We start from the raw sequence: 12,876 nt of genomic DNA, 5'->3' as shown, positions 1-12,876 counted from the left end.
AGGTCCTTTAATGCTTTATTGGTGAGAGCTATTACCATGCTCATTTCACAAGGCAGGGACCTGGGACCCAGGGAAGGGAAGGGCTGTCTCAGGTGTGAAGCTGGTTGCAGCAAAACAAAGGCAGAACCCCTGTTTCCTTCATCCTGTAGGCCAAAGTGTCCCTACTTACAATTGACACAATTAAGCTAGGGCACCACACACACACACATACGCACACACCCTTGCCACTGTCTTACACTGGTACCACTACTTTTATGTAAATCTGGGTGTTCTTATTTAAATAAGTACTCTCTCATCGGTCTAAAAAATAGTTAACATTGATATGAACTTACATGCGCCAAGAACTACGTTAAGTTCTTTGCCTGGTTGTCATTTTTAATCTTTATAAAAACCTTGTCAGTAATACTATTATTCCCTTTAACAGATGAGAAGACTGAGGCACAGAGAGGCTGCACAACTGAACCAAGACTCCACACCTGCTGTAGTCAGATCAGGCCACAGTTGAACTCGGGCAGTCTGGCTCCTGAAGGCACCTGAGAGAATGTCCTGGACTCAAACACAGGTACAGAGCATCCCTAATAGCTGCAGCCAGATGCGTATCAGTTGATGAAAAGAGCATGGCTTAAGTAACTTCAGGATTAGAAACGTGTAAAACCAGTTTCTCCCAGGGCTGCAAGGAATGATTTCCCGAAGGCCCACTGAGGACCATAGGGGCACCGCAGCTTCCACGGTGCCTTGGTTGCTTATAGATCATGTTCATTACAAATGGTAACCAGAAAGAGAAAGGGCTTGGGCAGCTCTCGGCTGGAGGTGAGACGGTGGCCAAGACCCCGTCTTAGTCCGTTTGGGCTGCTATAAAAAGTACTATAGAGTGGGCGGCTTATAAACAACAGACAATGATTTCTTAGAGTTCTGAGGCTGGAAGTCCAAGATTAAGGCCCTGGCAGATTTGGTATCTGGTGAGGCTTGTTTCTCATAGACACAGCCTTCTCTCTATGTCCTCACATGGTGGAAGGGGTGATGGGTTTCTCTAGGGTCTCTTTTGTAGGGGTACTCATTCCATTCATGAGGGCACTGACTTCATGACCTAATCACCTCTCAAAGTTCCCATTTCCTAATACATTGCAGGTGAGGATTTCAACATAGGAATGTTGGGAGAAACACACATGTCCACTCCATTGCAGCTCCACTTGCAATCTGTACCATGGCCATCATCCTAGGCACCACACAGAACCGTGAAGAGAGTACAAGATAATTACAAGATAGATGCTCAAAGCATAGCATTTCACTCTCCACGCCTGTGCAAATTCAGGAGGAATCAAATCCATCATCTCAAGGGAGTGTCTGTCCAGAGAGGAACTCCTGTAAGGGACTTTGCACTGGGTTCTAAGTCCTACTCTGCCCAGCTGCCTCCGTGGCCAGCTTGGTCTGCGTTGGAAAATGGCCCTGCCACAATCAAGCAGAGCTATGCTTTCAGCACTACAATTCCACAGGACAGTCCTCCTCCTCCTCCTCCTCCTCCTCCTCCTCCTCATGGAGAGTAGAAAGAATAGTGGGTTTGCATTCAGAGAGAACAGCTTGAGTCCATAGCTCTGCGGCAAGAGGCATGCAGCTGCTGGCTGACGTTTTGGCCTCTCTGAGTCTGTTTCTTCACATGTAAAATGGAGCTGCAAGCTCATGCAGGCAGAGAGCACTTTGGACTGTCAACCTGTGTCTAGCAATTATTATTACTGATGCTACAGAAGACAGGCAGAAGCCTCTTCTCCTGAGGTAGCGTAAGAGAAAAGGGAGAACATTTCTACAACAAAGATCAAAATTCAAGGGAAAGCCTTGCTGCTCTGCTGACATGAAGGAGGAAGGAGCTTTGTGCAGCTGTTTCTTATTCATTCCCTGTTTAATAAACAAAGCTCTGTCAAAGTAGATTCTTGGCCAACAATGACCCATGGAAAGGAGCCATAGAGAAGTTTGTCTTGGTTTTCAGTTTTCCTCCCATGGAAAGATACTACTTCCACTCATATCTCTGTAACCATGCTGTGACCTAAGTTAACGCTGGCTGGAAACATTCATAACTTGAGCAGTCTCAAAAGACGAAAAAGAATGTCAAGGACATTAAACTGATTGATATCATTCCATTTTAGTCCTGACTGTAGACAATTCAAATCGTTGCAATGAGGATGTGTGTATGACTGGGGATCCTTTTTTCACTTGACATTTTTCCTGTATGCCTCATTACAATATGCAGAATTTCCTTAACATAACACTCCTGTTTGCTCCTATTAAGGGCTGCTGAGTGGGGATTTCACCGTGTTCCTATGACACCGTCCATTCCCACTTTGCCTGTCAGCTGTTCGCTGTTATGGGCAGCACCGTCATGAGTAGATGACACTCCACTGTCACCATACAGGTCGCACCTATTGGGTCTGTCTCTCGAAGATATTAATTCCCCAGTAGAATTGACACATGTGGGTTGTACAGTTCTTTTTGCATGTTGTCAATTTCTTTTTGAAAAACTGGAATGATACGGAAATGTCACCCACCATCAGGCATCGAGCGTACACGCTCCATCTCCGCAAGCTTTTCTCCTTCATTCGCATTTTAACTTTAAACCTTAAAACATTCACATGTTATTATTTTCATTCATGGTTGCTAATTTTAAAAGTTTATATGCTAACTGCTAGGTAATTTTAACTTCTCCTTTGTTTTCATTTTATTGAAGAGTTATGTCAGAAGAAACTTCAGAAATCACCCCCCCTTACAAATTTTTCCCCTTATTTTTTTTCTCAATTCTTTCCCCCTTTCTCTTGCAGTCACATTACTAGTTCACAAGAGATCATAACCATCTGCCTTTGCTATTGGCTTGAGACAATTCAAATTATGTTCTGGCTGGTTGCTTCTTTTCACCACAGTCATAATATCCAGTGCCCGTGACATGTCCTGGTTTACCATCTATTACAAACACAGGACACCTGCACTGTGAATCTATTTAGTATGCTTTGGCACACTCTTTGGGGAGTCCTTATGAGCCAGTTTGGCGGTAAATATTGACTTCTAGATTCACACTGAATGCTTCCCTATTCCTCATATTGAACAGTTGCCGGCCTGGGGCCTGGTGTTGCTAAGAAGCCTGCACTTGAGGTGCCCCCCACCAGGAAAAAATCCTGAGAATCTGTTGAACCTTGGTTGCCACATCCTAGTGTCCAAGAAACCAAACAAATCAGCAGTGCTCAAGCTCCTGATAAGCTCATGGTATACATCATCTCACTGAACACGCTCACAACCCTGCCAGGCCAGTAGTTATCGCTGTTTAACTTGACCACAGCCACACAGCCAGTAAGTGCAGGAGTGGGTGCCAGTGTTCTGAAGTCACCATTTTCCTAACACACCTTTGCCCTGGAATCCACTTACACCTGCACTGTCAGCTGCCCGTGTCCTCACCACGGCCAGAGATGAGACCACAGGACTCTAAACAGGGCTCCCACTGGGATGGGGAAGGTGGTGTCTGCAACCGAGAGTGTGGTCCAGGGCTCCTGCCTGGTTCACTGCACCTGGGAGAACAGGGGGATGTGGCTTCGGGTGGGAGCGTTGAGCACGCAGACACATGTCTGCCTCCACCCACCTGGGCTGGAAACAAGCAGAGACTCAACAAATTCTGCGGCCCTCCATGCCCCAAGAGAAGTGCCTCCCCCCTACCTCCTCCAAAACAGAAGAAATGCTGAAGAGTTGCCATATACAGGGCAGCAGTATAAGCCCTTTACCTATATTCTCCTAAACTTCACATCAGCTCTGCAAAGTAGCAGTATGATCCCCGCGACAGCAATGTGGAGAGGCTGAGGGAAGCATGCAGCAGGCACGGAGCTCCTCTCAGCCTGCACAGCTCAGAAGTGGCTTCCACACTTGCCTCTGTCCAAACCACAAGACCAGGACCCTTCGCCATCTCTCAGCACAGTGGGATTCTAACCTTTTCTATGAGGTCCTGTGTCCATCGCTGCCGCGTATGTCCACGAGGTGCCTCTGGGCTCCCTGAATGTCTTCCTCCAGAAATGCCAACAAGCACCAGACAAACAGAAAACATCAGAACACCTTTTTTTTTGGAGACGGAGTCTCGCTCTGTTGCCCAGGCTGCAGTACAATGGTGTGATCTCAGCTCACTGCAACCTCCACCTCCCAGGTTCCAGCAATTCTCCTGCCTCAGCCCCCTGAGTAACTGGGACTATAGGTGCTCACCACTACGCCTGTCTATTTTTTGTATTTTTAGTAGAGACGGGGTTTCACCATGTTGGCCAGGCTGGTCTTGAACTCCCGACCTCAGGTGATCCACTCACCACAGCCTTCCAAAGTGTTGGGATTACAGGCATAAGCCGCTGCGCCCGGCTGCAGAACACTTCTTTTAAAATATCCACGTAGTGTGGTTTTCCTAGAGCCGTTCCCTAAACTTGACAGCTGACTCAAGTTGAGTTTCTGAAAGTAAAACCTTCAGAATAATCAATATGTTGAAGAGCAGAAAACAAAGGTAATTAGAACCCCCAGGCTATCTCTTTGAATTTGTGGCAGGGGAGTTAAGGGGGGTTTATTTTAATTATTATATTCACACTGGCTGTGTGCAGAGGCCCACCCAGTGTGTGCCCAGAAGACAGGAAGAAAAGAAACTGCTGAGAATGGTATGATTTTGTTTCCTTCAGAACCATTCAGACACCCCTGAACTTGCTGTGTGGTCAGCCATCTACGATGCCTGTGTTCTAGTCTGGGGTCACTGCAGGCTGCCAGCCAGGACTCCCGTGCCCCGAGCAAAAGGAGTGTTTGTCTCTGGCACACTTGACAAACCCACAGAGGACCAGCTTTTGTGCAGCGATTGTCACCTCTTGGAGGGGAAACCCTGCTTATCTGAATGAGAAATTTTCGCAAGGAGTCTCTGCCCTTGGAGTCTTCAAGAGAGAAACAAGCTTGTGGGGAGAACCCATGTCACCTGCCTGAATTTCCCTTGGAAACTGAAGAAAACAGGCTATGGAGGGCGCAGCAGACCACGCAGCAGCATCTTCATCGCCCTCACACTTTCCTCCCTTATTCATAATAGGGCTCTCATTTATTGAACACCTATTGTGTGCCCGCTCCTTTATAAAATCAGACCTGGTTTTTACCATGATCTGCTGGGAGGACGCTGTTAATTAGCTGCTCTCCTTCACCTCTGAGGCAGGAAAGGCGGCCGGGGAGGTGTGCACCTGAATGCAAACCCCAGCCTCTGAGGCTGCACAGCCTCCTTCTTTCCCACCCATCGTGTGGCCTCCGTGGTCACTACATGCACGCGAGCCAGTCTGGAAAATAATTTCCACTCAGTTATGTTGCTGTCGTGGCTCTAGGAATGTGGCCTAAAAAGCAATCCAAAGTTTTGGATTATGTGCCTGACCTGTTGCTTGCAGATGGTACAAAAAAGCAAGCCGACCTAGGTTAGTGCCTATTTTCTTGAAAAGTTCCTGTAAACCCTGTGCCACCTGAACACCCTGGATGCTCAGCTGTCCCTGTCGGCAGAACCTCCTTTCTCCTGCAGGAGGGGAACTCAGCACAGCTAGAATCAACCGGCAAACCTCCCACCCCAAACCCCAGGGTCACGGCCATCCAGGGAGCTGGACGCGTGAGTCTGGTCCGCGAGCCATGAGGACAAAGAGCGGTACTCACAGGCAGCCCGGAGTGACTTGCTCTCTGTCCTCTCTCTCTCCTCTCCACAGTGACAGTTAAGAGGCACAGAAGATGTGATTGCCATTTATGTAGACACAGTGTCTGCCTCTCTGAAGCCAATCAGAGCTGCCGGCTCTGCATTATTTACTGAGCAGCATCCCTCCACCCTCCCACCACCTCCTGCCCCCACTCTGCCCCCAGGAGGAGAGAGTCATCCTAGCAGGATGGCGAGGAACAGCACGGCCTGCGGGGGCTGGGGAGACGCCAAGGAAAAAATGGGCCCTGGGTTCCCAGGCACTGTGTGGGATGCAGATTTGGGGCCAGTGCTCCTGGGACTCTCCCAACAAGTCTGAGAACCCCCAGGCTCCACTCCAGGGGTGAGGAAGGGATGGCGTGGCATGTGGGGAGTGCTCACTCTGGGCCTGCGCCTTCTGTGAGGGACTATTAGGACCCTGTGATACTCGGGAGGCTCAGGGTCCCAAGCCCACTTCGCCAGATGAGAAAGTGAAGTGAGATGCAGATTAGGTGTTGAGCTGTGTGCATCTCAAACTCCTGTGCTGTTACCCTTAAGCCTATCAGCATTGAAAACATGGTTTGGGCTCCGTCTCTCCTCCCACCATTGGGCAGCAACAGGGAGGATCATCTTCCCCACCCTCACCCCCTCCCCCAACCCCTGCTTGATGGGTGTGATAGAAGGAGCAGGATTCCGTTTCTCCTGAAGGTGCACGCGGAGTCATATGAAGCTAGGAAAGGAGCCTGGGTTTTGCAGAGGAGGAAGAGTGGAGAACAGTGTCCACTCAGATGACGAGCAACCTGCAGGTGCCTCTGCCCTGACCACACACACATGCACACACACCATGCACACTCATGCATGCACACACATACACAAGCACACATGCATGCATGTTTATACACACTATACATGTACAATAGCACATACATGCATACCACATACACATGCTTGCACACATGCACACACGCACACATATACCTAAGTGCATGCATGCATACACATACACATACACATACCACATCCAGGGCTTGTGGCACAGTCCAGAGCTAGAAATTCCCCAAGCAGAGCCATCTATCCTCTAATTTTAAGCAGCATCTTTTCAAGGAAGAAGCTACTCCTGTAGAGCAGAGACCCCACGGAGCTGGGACAGAGGCAGCAGCCTTCAAGGCAGCAGAACATGCCGTGAGTGCAGGGGCTGCAGGGCAGGGAGCCGGCAGGTTGTACAAGTGAGGGGATCCTGGTCTCAGCCTGTGTGTAAGCAGCTCCCTCCAGCAGCCGTGCGGGGACCCACAGGCAGCAGCCACGTGGACAGTGGAGGCAATAAGGAGATTAGGCCCCATCTGCGCAGAGGGCAAGATGGGAGCTGCCCAAGCATCACCATCCAGGGGGAGCCAGAAGCCAGCAGCAAAGTGGCTCATTCCCCCAAACACTGTGAGTTCAGCCATGACCACAGAGGAGAGGCAGGCCCCAGCTATAAGCATTGGAGCTCTGTGGGAGGGGACAGTGTCAAGCGGGACAGTCAGGCACTTCTTGAGCTGAAACTCCTCTGTCCTGAGACCCTCCTTTCTTGCCCGTGGCTATACACACATGAGGGAGGACTGGCCAGGAGACTGGGGGCTGCAGTGGGTGACTGAGCACAGGGCTTCCGCAGGGCGGGGCTGGGACTGCACTGCTCCCTGGGTGTGTGCCCTTCACCCTGCACACAGCTTGGGCCACACACCAGGGGGACAAAGGTATGAGGAGGGGGCTGATATTTTATTATCATTTGTGTATAAGTAGTATTTAATCTTTATTTTGTTTTTCTTTGATACACGAGTTATTCAGTAGCTATTCAAAAAATGTCCAGACTGCCGGGCACGGTGGCTCATGCCTGTAATCCCAGCACTTTGGGAGGCCAAGATGGGTGCACCACCTGAGGTCAGGAGTTCGAGACCAGCCTGGTCGACATGGTGAAACCCCACCTCTACTAAAAATACAAAAATCAGCCAGTGGTAGTGGCAGGCGCTTGTAATCCCAGCTACTCAGGAGGCTGAGGCAGGAGAATTGCTTGAACTTGAGAGGCGTAAGCTACAGTGAGCCGAGATTGTGCCATTGCACTCCAGCCTGGGTGGCAGAGCAAGACTCCATCTCAAAAAAAAAAAAAAAAAAAAAATGTCCAGACATACATAGCAATATTTGCTTATTTTTAAATTGAATTCTAATTTAATTAATTGGATTGAATTGCGGTCAGAGAACATGTTGGTGTGACAGCAATTCTCTGATAGATGTTGACATTTGCATAATGCCATTTAAGACACTTAAGATAGTGTATTTTCTAACTTTTAGGTATTTGATTCCATATATGTCCAATAAAGCAAGATTATTACTTTTGCTTTTGAAATTTTCTAAATGTTTACTAATGTTTTGTTTGCTAAATCTATCATCCAGTTTACTATAATTGGTAGAGATGGTGGATTTGTTGATTTCTCTCCATAGTTGAACCAAGATTTTCTTTATATATTTAAGGCTCTATGTATCTTTAAAACTGTAATACGATGGGGCCTATTATGGGGAGGGGGGAGAGGGGAGGGATGGCATTGGGAGTTACAACTGATGTAAATGACGAGTTGATGGGTGCTGACGAGTTGATGGGTGCAGCACACCAACATGGCACATGTATACATATGTAACAAACCTGCACGTTGTGCACATGTACCCTAGAACTTAAAGTATAATAATAAAAATAATAATAATAATAATAATAATAAAGTCAGACCAGTGTTCCTGGGAAAAAGAAAACTGTAATAGATTCTTGGCAGAGTAAAACTTTCATAATTTTATTTTATTATTATTATTATTTCTTGAGACAGGGTCTCACTCTGTCACCCAGGCTTAAGTGCAATGACTCGATCTCGGCTCACCGCAACCTCTGCCTCCCACGCTCAAGCGATTCTCCTGCCTCAGCCTCCTAAGTAGCTGGGACTACAGGTGCACACCACCACACCTGGCTAGTTTTTATATCTTTAGTGGAGATGAGGTCTCACCATGTTGCCCAGGCTGGTCTCAAAATCCTGAGCACAAGTGATCTACCCACCTTAGCCTCCCCAAATGCTGGCATTACAGGTGTGAATCACAGCACCCAGCCCTCATTTTATATAATCATTAATTTATTTATCAAGTTGATTACTCAATTGACCTTGCCAAAATGCTGGCATTACAGATGTGAGTCATAGCATCCAGCCCTCATTCTACATAATAATTTATTTATTTATTCAGTTGATTACTCAATTGACCTTGGGTTTTTGTTTTTTTTGTTTTTTTGAGACGGAATCTCGCTCTGTTGCCCAGGCTGGAGTGCAGTGGCATGGTCTCGGTTCACTGCAAGCTCCACCTCCTGGATTCACGCCATTCTCCTGCCTCAGCCTGTGGAGTAGCTGGGACTGCAGGCGCCCGCCACCACGCCTGGCTAATTTTTTGTATTTTTTTTTAGTAGAGATGGGGTTTCACTGGGTTAGCCAGGATGGTCTCGATCTCCTGACCTCGTGATCTGCCTGTCTCGGCCTCCCAAAGTGCTCTGACCTTGTTAAAATGTGAAAACTCGGCTCCTCTTCCACAGTCGTACCTGCATTCAGTATTCCTGAGCCTCTCCCTTGTCTTGGAGACCAGGGTGGCGTGAAGCTCAGGGGTGGCACTGTAGGCAGATGGCTGTGCCTCTTCAAACTTATTTAGTAATTTTTAAGAGTGTGAAAATTATGATTTAAATATTAAGCAGCACCAACGTGTCCCTGGTTTGAAAAATGCCACGTATCCACTTTGTGAGGACTTCCAGGGTAGAGTTCTATAGGGTCATCTTCAGCCTGCACCTCATCCAGATAAGCACAGAGAGCAAGACTGAATGCTGGAGGGACTTACCCCAGCCACGGGAGCGGCACTTGTCACCCTGGACCCACACACTGGATTGCTTGGCTGCCCAACAGCACCAAGTGCAAACGGGATACATTCGCATTTTGTCTCTGCCAGCTGCAAGATCTTATGCCATCCTCCTCCCCTCCTCTGGCTGTTTGCTCACTTGTGAAATGGGGATGTGACTGGAGGTGAAGAAGGTGAACCTTCTTCTAGACAGAGCCCAATGCAAACTGACCACTCAGAAGTAATGGTTTTAACTCACGCATGATGGAGAGCGACGATTTCCATGGATTAAGCTTTGATTCTTACATACTTCCAACAACAGAGTTAAAACCAGGAGAACTTCGACTCATTGAAGTCGATAACCAAACAATTCTCCCAATAGAAATTCCTATCCGCATATGTTTTCAGATGGGAATTGTACTCAGCATTTTGGTGGGAAAATGGTGGGAAAGATCTTCTAATTCTCCTCAAATCACCCTGCATAGGTAGACACCAAATTGACCTCTAAGTAGACTATACCATACACCAAAAGGAGAGAGCCCTCACAGAGCCTCGGATGTTATAAGGGTAAGAGCAGAGTTCACGTTTACTAATCACCTCCATAAAATTATGGGATTTAATCCTCACAAGGTCAATACTAAGAAAATCCTCATTTACAGAAGAAACAGTGGCTCGGTGGAATAAAATATCACCACCACCCTTGGTGGTACATGTTAAAAATAGAATCACAGCTGGCCTGCGTTTGCTACTGAGCCACAGTCATGAAATCATTCCCAGTCCCTATTAAACATGTGTCACTGGAGTGACTGTGTGCATGGAGAGCCACCAAGTGCACAGCCCCCACAGAACAAACACCCCTGCCAGCCTGCAGCAGAAGAGAAAGCACCGCAAAAGATCCCTCAAGTGAGTTCACCTTTAAGCAAATGTTCAGTAACGTGGGGCCAGAGAGTCAAGGTACATGTTGCTGTTTTCCCACTACAATCTGAGTAGGTATAAAACCAGGGACTTACACACTGGAAATTCGAATTCCTTACAGGGCTACTGTCCTTGATGGGATTCTCCAACTTCGGTGACTGAAGAGCACGTAGAGAAGCCACTGAGGCGCTCGGCGCTGAGGCAGTCACTCTTCTTGAAACTCTAAGCCACATGTTTCCCTCTTCTTGTATTTCCAGCCTCATGTTCCAGTTAAACATTAATTCCTGCTGGTGACAAAGGTCAAGGAAATCTTGAGAAATAGCTCTCCTCTGGGAATCCTGAGAGCACATTCTGAAGAGACTGTTTCATTCCAAATCCTGGAAACTTGGATCTTTCTTATGCGATTCTACATACATCCCACCTTTTACTAAGCAACCCTGATTTCAACTTTGGAGCCCAGTAAGTCATCTGATATGTTCCAGCCCTGCACCAGGTGATGCCTGCATTGCACAGTCTCTTGCCCCTGAAGGCAGCGCCAAAGTAAGCCTGCACTTTCCGGTGCGGCACTCAGCAATATGGGTAAGATTTCCAGGTTCAGATATCAGCAGAACCCAGGAACTCACCTTCCTTACCCAAACCCATCAAAATCATAGTTGAGATGCATGAAACAATGCTCTGAGTGGAAATTGGACAAATTTCTAAAAAGGCCCAAAGTCGATAGAATTTTATGAGAGCACAAAGCGGGGCTGAGGAAGCCACATTGAGAAGTTGAGCAGGCACAGCCTGCAGGGATCTTAGGACCTGGCCTTTCTGGCAGATCCCCAGCGGCTCCAAGCGTGGGGCTCGGTGGGTGTGAAGAGCAGAGTGAAAGTGAGGCTGACTGTGGGCAGCTCATTAAAGGACTGGAAACAAGGCGGAGAGGGCTGTCACCAGAGGCGTTTGTCACAGGCTAGATGCAGGGAAGAGCTCTCCTTGCTCTATCCTGGGGAACTGCAGCAGGCTAGGGCGGGGCACCTGGAGTTCATATTGTTAGACTGGAACCAGAGAGAGAAGAAGAGTGACACTGAGGAGTCTCCAAACCTCCACAGTAGCCATTGGAGGAAAGAGGGAAAAGAGAAAGAATGGTAAGTCAGCCCTCCAGTGACGCACATCCAAATGCTCCAGCCTGGAGTCTCACAGGCACTGAGACCCGAAGAAGTGATGATCCTTGGTAAGGGGAAGAGTGAGGGAAGGGCTCCAAACAGGGAACAGCCTCTGCAAAGGCACTGAGGATCAAGCTCAGCATCTCCCAGGCCCTGACAGAAAGCCAACCCCTAAGGACCACTCAAAGTGGGGCAGGGGGAGTCTTGCAAGCCACGTTACATAATTTGTATCCCCCCAACTGTAATGGAAGGCATTGAAGTGTTTCTAGAAAACAGTAACTTTAGCTTACTTATGGTTTAAGAGCACTCTGGTTCTGGGGTAGAAAATGGATCAGAGGGAGATAAAGGTGAAAGGGTTAGACCTTTAAGTTGGACCACCAAGTCCCACCACATTCCTTGGATTTCTGTACTTTCCTGCAAACCAGGAGTGAATTCAAGTGAATTCATTCTGGGAGATGGGCTGGGGGAAGAAAGGGACTTGAGATGAAGAAGCGTGGTAATATTCCCTATATGTGTGTGTGTGCGTGCATGTTAGGAGGTTGCTGGGGAAGGGGAGGAGTCAAGGAGGTGGAGAGACGAGCCAGTGATGAAGCCAGTGGGCAGGGGGTGATGGTCATGGACTGAGAGGAAGAAGACTAGGGTGGACAGTATTGGCTGTGGGGAGATGAAGGACACCAAGGATTCAGTTTGGGAATCAAGTTTCAGATATCTACATATCATGTGATTTGAGATGTCCAGTATACCTCAGAAAAGAGGCCCAGACAGGAAATCAAGTTATGGGTTGAAAGTGTTTAGATGATATTTGAAGCAATAGGACTGGAAAAAAATTATCCATAGAGAAGAGAGACCACAGTTTTGAAATCCTCAAAAAAGAGAACTAGCAGTGTCCAACTACTGACCAACAGTTATCTCTCAATAGAGGAATCTACATAGGAATCAGCATCCATTCCCAGAAGGGACTCTTTTCACATTTTCTTTCTTCTTGCAGGTGTGGGATTTATGGGGATTGAGGTGAGGCTTCGAGGACCAAAGAAAGAAATCTAGGGCAGGGTTTCCCAACCACGGTACTTTATCAGTCAGGGTTCTCCAGAAAACTGGAAACAATAGGATATGGATATAGGAATATAAGAAGAGATTTATTGTGGAAATTGGCTCATGTGATTATGGAGGCTGGGAAGTCCCACAGTCTTCCGTGTATGAGCCGGAGAACTAGAAAAGCTGGTGGTGTAATTCAGTCTGAGTTTGAAG

The 12,876-nt window shown here is 47.7% G+C and overlaps 1 protein-coding gene across 8 annotated transcripts in view; it reads right to left on the bottom strand.

Annotated features, from left to right (window-relative positions):
• The window catches only part of DDC (dopa decarboxylase), a 107,498-nt gene extending 96,744 nt beyond the window's left edge, over positions 1 to 10,754 (bottom strand). For 6 of the 8 annotated variants that reach the window (XM_025379196.1, XM_025379201.1, XM_025379204.1 and 3 more), the window contains exon 1: positions 5,671 to 5,728. The gene's annotated coding sequence lies outside the window, so the exon portion shown is untranslated. Of the gene's footprint in view, positions 1 to 5,670; positions 5,729 to 10,581 lie in introns of those variants that run through there. The other 2 variants (XM_025379197.1, XM_025379198.1) reach the window with 1 other exon arrangement.
• Between the last annotated feature and the right edge of the window lie 2,122 nt (positions 10,755 to 12,876).

Source organism: Theropithecus gelada, chromosome 3 (genome assembly GCF_003255815.1).
Source record: "Theropithecus gelada isolate Dixy chromosome 3, Tgel_1.0, whole genome shotgun sequence".
Classification (NCBI taxonomy): domain Eukaryota; kingdom Metazoa; phylum Chordata; class Mammalia; order Primates; family Cercopithecidae; genus Theropithecus; species Theropithecus gelada.
This window is presented reverse-complemented; position numbering and strand designations above follow the sequence as displayed.